This window comes from Pseudochaenichthys georgianus, unplaced genomic scaffold, assembly GCF_902827115.2.
Source record: "Pseudochaenichthys georgianus unplaced genomic scaffold, fPseGeo1.2 scaffold_2156_arrow_ctg1, whole genome shotgun sequence".
Classification (NCBI taxonomy): Eukaryota; Metazoa; Chordata; class Actinopteri; order Perciformes; family Channichthyidae; genus Pseudochaenichthys; species Pseudochaenichthys georgianus.
In genome coordinates this window covers 3986-9528 of record NW_027262816.1, presented here as the reverse complement: position 1 = coordinate 9528, position 5543 = coordinate 3986, and the positions used below count along the sequence as shown (strand labels likewise).

The 5543-nt window shown below is 45.1% G+C and overlaps 1 long non-coding RNA gene and 1 other non-coding gene across 2 annotated transcripts; both read right to left on the bottom strand.

Moving 5' to 3' along the window:
- Positions 1 to 1388: 1388 nt before the first annotated feature.
- Positions 1389 to 1494, bottom strand: LOC117441921 (U6 spliceosomal RNA). The gene has a single exon (XR_004551463.1). It is a non-coding gene; the product is annotated as a U6 spliceosomal RNA (small nuclear RNA).
- Positions 1495 to 1842: 348 nt separating this feature from the next.
- Positions 1843 to 3027, bottom strand: LOC139433340 (uncharacterized). Its single transcript, XR_011642863.1, has 3 exons — positions 2992 to 3027; positions 2579 to 2633; positions 1843 to 1926 (listed from the first exon to the last, which is right to left on the bottom strand). It is a non-coding gene; the product is annotated as an uncharacterized lncRNA (long non-coding RNA).
- Positions 3028 to 5543: the final 2516 nt, after the last annotated feature.

Here is a 5543-nt window from a genome sequence, read left to right as displayed (position 1 = left end):
CGTACCTGAGCTAAAGTAGAAGTACTCAGATCTCTTACCTGAGCTAAAGTAGAAGTACTCAGATCTTGTACCTGAGCTAAAGCAGAAGTACTCAGATCTCGTACCTGAGCTAAAGTAGAAGTACTCTGATCTCGTACCTGAGCTAAAGTAGAAGTACTCAGATCTCTTACCTGAGCTAAAGTAGAAGTACTCAGATCTAAAGCAGAAGTACTCAGATCTCTAACCTGAGCTAAAGTAGAAGTACTCAGATCTAAAGCAGAAGTACTCAGATCTCTTACCTGAGCTAAAGTAGAAGTACTCAGATCTAAAGCAGAAGTACTCAGATCTCGTACCTGAGCTAAAGTAGAAGTACTCTGATCTCGTACCTGAGCTAAAGTAGAAGTACTCAGATCTCGTACCTGAGCTAAAGTAGAAGTACTCAGATCTCGTACCTGAGCTAAAGTAGAAGTACTCAGATCTCGTACCTGAGCTAAAGTAGAAGTACTCTGATCTCGTACCTGAGCTAAAGTAGAAGTACTCAGATCTCGTACCTGAGCTAAAGTAGAAGTACTCTGATCTCGTACCTGAGCTAAAGTAGAAGTACTCAGATCTAAAGCAGAAGTACTCAGATCTAAAGCAGAAGTAGAAGTAGTAGAAGTACTCTGATCTAAAGCAGAAGTACTCGGGTACTCTACAGCTCTGTACGTCTGTATTTGAATGAAGAATGAAAGCCACGCCCCCTGACTCTGTGGTAGCCCGTTGATGCTGCGGTCAGGGACGGAGCGTTGGAGCAGTCATAATGCAGTCTGAGGTCCGACAGCAGAACCGCAGGGCTCCTAAGCCTCCGTGACACACGCTGTTTACCTGCCCAGGTGACTGAGTCCTGCGTACTGTAACGACAGAAGCGTGCGATGCAGAGTGCAGACGGTGTGACGGCACGCAGCTCAGGAGCGTCAGTGTCTCTCCGGGTTACTAACGGCATCACCATCTACTCAGCGTTTTAAAGAAAGGCTGAGAGAATAGAACGGGAGGCATGACCCCTCTGTACTGCAGAGCGCTCAGTGTGTCCTCTGCTGTTAACCCCTCAGCACCGGGAGCAGCTGGGGGGGGCAGTGGGAGTGGGGAGGGTGGTGCCTTGCTCAAGGGCCCCCCAGCAGGGCCCAGGAGGTGAGCTGGGACCTCTCCAAGTAGCACTCCACACTCCATACTTAGGTCTGGGCGGGGACTTGAACCGGCGACCCTACGGCTCAGAGTCCAAGCCCCTCCTGACTGAGCCTGAGGGGCAGGGAAGAGGAGGCTCTGCTGCGGCGCTGCAGTACCGCAAGGGGCCGTGGGGGCGCTGTTTCACCCAAATCATATAGAATCTTTAAAAAATCATATTAAATCACAGAAAAGAGCTGCGGGGAGGAAACAATAAGGAACGCTTCACGAATTTGCGTGTCATCCTTGCGCAGGGGCCATGCTAATCTTCTCTGTATCGTTCCAATTTTAGTATATGTGCTACCGAAGTAACACAATATAAGTGAGACTCTGGGGGGTGTTTATAGGTCTGTGCCCTCCAGTGCTCCTGTGTTGTGGTGTCAGAACACGTGCCGCTAAAGGGAGCCGACGCCTGGCTGTCAGAGGCTTTGAAGGTGCACAAAGGTACGTGTGAGGAGGTCTGGGTGCGTCTCTGGGAGCCAGGGACCTCACATGACGCTTCAGGACCGGATCTGACCCGCTCTGGGTCCACTTTGAACCTGCTGAGGAACCGCTAGGGCTGCTGGGAACTTTGTGAAGTCAGACAGCGAGGATTGGTCAGCCCAGAGGACAAAGGATCTCACCCCTCCTCCTCTTCCTTCCAGGGAGGGACACGTGGGGTGGGGGAGGGACACGTGGGGTGGGGGAGGGACACAGACTCCCACATGTCTTCTGTTCTCCCTCTCGTTCACAGCAGCATTTCCTCCTCTGAGACACAGAGAGAGAGAGAGAGAGAGAGAGAGAGAGAGAGAGAGAGAGAGAGAAAGAAAGAGACACAACTACAGTATGTTATGTTACAACTATTTTGGCAATACTGTATGTAAATATGGTCATGCTAATAAAGCTTTTGAATTGAGAGAGAGACAGAGAGAGACACAGAGAGAGAGACAGAGACAGAGAGAGAGACACAGAGACACACAGAGACAGAGAGAGACACAGAGAGAGAGACAGAGACAGAGACAGAGAGAGAGACACAGAGAGAGAGAGAGAGAGAGAGAGACACAGAGAGACAGACAGAGAGACAGAGACAGACAGAGACACAGAGAGACAGACAGAGACACAGAGACAGAGAGAGAGACAGACAGAGAGACAGAGAGAGAGACAGAGAGAGAGACACACAGAGAGAGACAGAGAGAGAGACACACAGAGACAGACAGAGAGAGAGACACAGAGAGACAGAGACACACAGAGAGACAGAAATAGAGAGAGACACAGAGAGACAGACAGAGACACAGAGACACAGAGAGAGACACAGAGTTCAGGAACACATTGTCGCGATGTCTTTGTGCAGCTGCTCTTCACTGGTATCCATGTGAATCAAGTCCAAAAGTATGGTGGCTTCCTGCTACTTCCTGTTTACCTTCAAGCCGATGCAGTTCCCCAGACTCACCGCCAGGGGGCAGCCTGAGACCAGTCTGTGGAGCAGAGAAACACACGATATGAAGCAGCGGCGGCTGGTGGGACATATTGAACATGGTGGACAAACAATACGAGGTCCGGGGTGTCGTTTTGTTGAGAAAAGACCCCTTAAATGATGACTTCTGGTGATGTTAGAGGGGGGGGACACATTGAGGCTTACAAATATGAGAATACTGATAAATCATCTCCAAAACACCTTGTCCTGGACGTAGTTTCTACAGCGAACTGTGCAACAGAACACACTGCGGAACACCGGGGCTTCGGGAACACTCAACATTACTTAACATGATTTAATTCCCATTTAACCTGCTAAGGGGCTTCCCCCCGTTTTTTCCTCACGAAACTGTGTCTCACCTCACTGCGGTCAACTCAGCCGTCTCTCAAATTTGCTTGGTCAAATGAGCAGTTCTTCATTTTTGAGTGCGCGATTTATAACGCCTTTACGGTAATCGCTGAGAAGCGTAACGCAAGAGTGCACAATGCGTGTTTTTTCTGCTTCATGCGATACAAATTATTTTTACCATAAATTGTTAAAAAAACTAACATTTGACTCAGTCCTAGTTTGACTGCTACCAACAATAAAATGAAGTACTTTTACTGTCTTTTTTCTGGGTAATACTCTCAAATTCCCCTCCTGAGAACAAAATCATGCCACTTCTGCTATATTTGATGAGATAAAATGATTTTTAGCCATACATTCTTAATACAAGTGATACTGTTGGACTCAGTACTTGTTAGACTACTACCACAAGTACAATCAAGTACTTTTACTGTGTACTTTTGAGTAATCCCCTGTCAAACTCCCCTCCAGAGTACAATAATGCATGTTTTCTGCCATCTTTGATGAGAGATTAAATGATTTCGTGCAATAAGTTCTTAATGAAAGTGATACTGTTGGATTCAGTACTACTTGGACTACTACCAAAAGTACAATCAAGTACTTTTACTGTGTACTTTTTGAGTAATCCCCTGTCAAACTCCCCTCCAGAGTACAATAATGCATGTTTTCTGCCATGTTTGATGAGAGATAAAATGATTTCGTACAATAAGTTCTTAATGAAATTGGTACTGTTGGATTCAGTACTACTTGGACTACTACCAAAAGTACAATCAAGTACTTTTACTGTGTACTTTTTGAGTAATCCTTTGTCAAACTCCCCTCCAGAGTACAATAATGCATGTTTTCTGCCATCTTTGATGAGAGATCAAATGATAAAATGTACTCTGGAGGGGAGTTTGACAAAGGATTACTAAAAAAGTACACAGTAAAAGTACTTGATTGTACTTTTGGTAGTATTCCAAGTAGTACTGAATCCAACAGTATCAATTTCGTTAAGAACTTATTGCACGAAATCATTTTATCTCTCATCAAAGATGGCAGAAAACATGCATTATTGTACTCTGGAGGGGAGTTTGACAGGGGATTACTCAAAAAGTACACAGTAAAAGTACTTGATTGTACTTTTGGTAGTAGTACTGAATCCAACAGTATCACTTTCAGTAAGAACTTATTGCACAAAATCATTTTTATCTCAAATCAAAGATGGCAGAAAACATGCATTATTGTACTCTGGAGGGGAGTTTGACAAAGGATTACTCAAATAGTACACAGTAAAAGTACTTGATTGTATTTTTGGTAGTAGTCTAACATGTACTGAGTCCAACAGTACCAATTTTATTAAGAACTTATGGCTAAAAATCATTGTATCCCTCATCAAATATCATTGATTGATTGATCAAATATAGCATAAACACTTGTACCAGCGTCAGCGCCACTTCTCGGCGATTACCGTAAATACGCTATTAATCGCGCACTCAAAAATGAAGCGCTGCTCATTTGACCAAGCAAATGCGAGAGACGGCTGAGTTGACCGCAGTCTCACCTCAGGGCTTCTTAAAATGTAATAAACTATTCACGTGTCCTGCTCATTGAACGGGAAGAAACTCAACTAACTGTGGGACCTACTGCTGCAGGTCTCAGTGCGATCTTACCTGGATCAATAAAGGTTTTAAATTGAATTGAACGAACTGACGATATGAACCATGTTTACCGAAACAAACCGTCTCACAAGAAGCTCTAAATGAGCCCTGAGCGAAAAAATTATAACGCACTCTAGGTATAAATCAATCGATATACTTATCGGATATGCACAAAGAAGCTTTGCTAACAAACTGAGAGTCCACAGATTCTAGAAATATAAGTTTCATCACGGAGCGGTCAGAACTCGCGGCAGATACAGACAACACAAGACGTAGCTTTAGGTAGCCAACACGGAGATATGCTCACCTCAGCTGTCATTCTGATCAAAAACGAGAATAACGCGGCTGAAGGTTGATCCATAGGTTAATCCCATGTGTCTGTCACTTTGAAAAACGTATTGATAATCCATAACTCCATTTTTATGTCAAAAATTGAGTTTTCCTATTAGCTGCTAATGCTAGCTTCCAGAGCTAATGACAGCTCCCTGTTTTGTCTCCTTGGATACGAGTCCAAACGACTCACAGACTGCACCGGGCGCTGTCGTAGGCGCCCTGTGACCATCAGATTTGACGACGCTGATTGGCTGAAATCATGTTTCGGCGGCATAGTTTAAAGATAGCAACAGTTGGCTTCTGCTGCACTTGCTGCTCTCTCGTCTGGGCGCTGTGCGTAGCGCCCAGACGGGAGAGGGTAATGATACACGGGCACGGCCAGGCAGGAAACATGTGACTTATCAGCAACTTTAGACATCGTAACACACTTTTAAACGAGATTTTATCGTAGATTATGCATTTTACTGATATCAATTATATCATATTTACCTTGTTCACACAGAAGCCACAGAACACAAGGGGACGGGTCAGAACCAGAACCAGAGAAGCATGACGTGGACCAGTGTTCGAATGACCTCTTTGCTTTCGGGGGA